At 78.8% G+C, this 2,500-nt stretch overlaps 1 non-coding gene across 1 annotated transcript in view; it reads left to right on the top strand.

Annotated features, from left to right (window-relative positions):
• Positions 1 to 2,403: 2,403 nt before the first annotated feature.
• LOC147414632 (5.8S ribosomal RNA) overlaps positions 2,404 to 2,500 on the top strand; it is a 153-nt gene continuing 56 nt past the window's right edge. The window contains exon 1 of the ribosomal RNA XR_015183846.1: positions 2,404 to 2,500. This exon is cut by the window's right edge and continues 56 nt beyond it. This is a non-coding gene — a ribosomal RNA (5.8S ribosomal RNA).

Here is a 2,500-nt window from a genome sequence, read left to right as displayed (position 1 = left end):
CCCGCCTCCCGCGCGAGCCGCCCCGGTGCGTGTGCTGGGGTTGGGGAGGGGTGCCGGCACCGCCCCTCCCGGAGGCGCTCGCCTCTCGCTCGCCGGCCCGACGGCCCGTTTTCGCCTCCGCCGCTTCTCTCTCCGCCGCGCGCGCGCGCGTTGCCCGGTCTGTGGGGACCGCCGCGTCCCCGCCGCCGCCGCCGCCGCCTCCCGCTCCTCGCCTCCGCTGGCGCCCGCCGCCGGCCGGTGCCCGCCCGCCTCCGCTGGCGAGTGACCGCCGTCCACCAGTCCCCGCGCCTCGGGCGACGTCGGCACCGCTGCCGCCGCCGGGGAGGACGCTGGGGTTTGGGGCGCGGGCCTCTCCCCCGGGGCGAAGGGGGGTGCCGTCCCGGTCAGCGCGTGGTCGTTGGCGCGTGGGAGGAGAAGGTGGGCTGCCGGCGCGGTTGGGGGGGGGCGAGGAAGCCCCGACTGCCGAGCCCGCTCGGGCAGGCGGGAGGGAGTGGCGAGTGGCAGACGACGGGGTCCGTCAGGTGCGAGCGGCGAGACGGAGAGGGCCTCCGGGCTCTGGGGAGGCGGCTCCCCTAAACCAACCTCCTCGCGCCGGTGGGCCGCGCAGGGCGAAAAGGCCGCCGGGTGTTCCGGGCTTAGGGCGCGGTGCCGGGTGGCGGCGGCGGCCGTCCTTCGCCCCCCCTCCTCCCCCCTCAAAGGGAGCCAGGCGGGGGGGGGGGGTCGGCTGTGCCGTCGCCTCCGGTGGGCGAGGCCCCCCGCCGGGCCGTGTCCCGCGCCAGCGGGCGGCCCGAGCCACGGCTCTCCTCTCGGGCGCAGCGCCGGGCTACTGAGGGAAACCCCGGGCCCCGGGAAAGGAGGGCCGAGGTGGTGGCGGTTGGACGTCGGGCGCGCCCCCGCGGGCGGACGCTCCCCCGAGGGCGGCAGCGGGGGAGGCACCCCCGCGGGGCCTGCAGGTCGTTTCCCTCACCCCAGGGCCAGGTACCTAGCGTCCGCGCTTCCGCGGCCCTCCCTCGGCGAGCCCGGGGGCCGAAGGCCGCGGAACCGGGCGGAGGTTTAAAGACACGGGCGGCTCGACGCGACCCGCGGGTGGCGGCGTCTGGGCGGCGGGTGCCTTCAGGGGCGGGAGCTGCTCCCGCAAGGCCCCTGTTTGGTCGCCGCCCCGTGCTAGTCCCTGCGGGCAGCCGTGCCGGGGAAGGGTCCGTGCTGCCCCCCCCTTCCCTGCGGTCCGGTCTCGGCGGAGAGACCGCGGCGCCAGCCGGCCGCGGCCGGCCTGCCTGCCTCGAAACGGGCGACCCCGGCGGGAGCGCGGGCTCTCCGCCGGGGCGGCGGGTCCTCGCGGTGGGGGCCCGCCGGGCGGCCCCCCGGGCCGCCTCGCCTCCGTCGCAGCCGCGCTGTGCCGCGCTGCGCTGTCCTTCCCTCCCTGCCCCGGCGAGCGCTCGGCGGTCTCCTGCCGCCTGCCGCCGGCAAGGGCGGCACCCCGGCCGAGCGGCGGCGGCGCTGCTCGGCCCGTCGGTCCGGCCGGAGGTCACCCGCCGCCGTCCGCGGCTGTCCCGGCCCGGGCCCCGCCCGTCGCTTCCCCGTCGTCGCCCTTCTTCCCGGCCGTGCCGGGCGGGTTGGGCGGGCGCGCGGCCGGGGGCGTCCCACGCCCGGTCTCCGCGTGGAAACGGGGAGAGCGGGCGCTGCCCCCCGGCTTAGCGCCGCTCGCCTTCCGCCGGGCGCGTGCCCGCGGAAGGGGCCGAGGCGAGAGGCGTGCGGCGGCGGTCCCGGGAGGGCGAGCCGCTCCGGCTCGGCGGCGGGTGCTGTCCTCCGGCGGTCCGCGGGCGGTGCGCCCCCCGGCTCGGGCTCCGGTGGTGGCCGCCTCTGGGCGCGGTGGCGGTGGTAGAGCCGCGGTGCCGCCGGCGGGGCCAGCTGCGGGGGGAGCCGGCAGTCGCAGGGCGGCGCGGGGGCGCGCGCGCGACCGGCGGGGCGCCCCGCCGGTGGTGGTGGTGCTGCTGCTGCTGGAGCAAGCCCGCGCATCGGCGTGCCGAGCGAGGCGGGCAGGGTGGGCGCGGTCGGGGCGGTGCCGCTGCCTTTCTCCGTGCGAGGTCCTGGCCGAGCCCGGGCGCCTGGGCCGCCTCCGACGCGAGCGAGACGCTTTTCCTTCCCAGGTCGGTGGCGTGGGAGCGCGTGCTCCCCGCCCTCGCGTCGGAGGTGGGGGGGGTTCTTTCCCCCCCCCCCTTCTTTTTCCTCGTGGTGTGTTGTGCTCGTACGGTCAGGCGAGGCGAAGGCGCCTCCGCGTCGCCGTGGGCGGGCGCGCGTTCGCCTGCGGCGCGCGGTCAGGCCGTCCTCCGAGAACGAGGGGCCGCTTTTGGCGAGCGGTCCCGGGCCCCCCCTGCGCGCGCGGGGCGGCGCCGAAAGTCAGACAACTCTTAGCGGTGGATCACTCGGCTCGTGCGTCGATGAAGAACGCAGCTAGCTGCGAGAATTAATGTGAATTGCAGGACACATTGATCATCGACAT

This window comes from Leptosomus discolor, chromosome 12 (genome assembly GCF_034619465.1).
Source record: "Leptosomus discolor isolate bLepDis1 chromosome 12, bLepDis1.hap2, whole genome shotgun sequence".
Lineage (NCBI taxonomy): Eukaryota > Metazoa > Chordata > Aves > Leptosomiformes > Leptosomidae > Leptosomus > Leptosomus discolor.
Note: the sequence above shows the minus strand (reverse complement) of the source record. Positions and strands in the feature narration are given on the sequence as shown.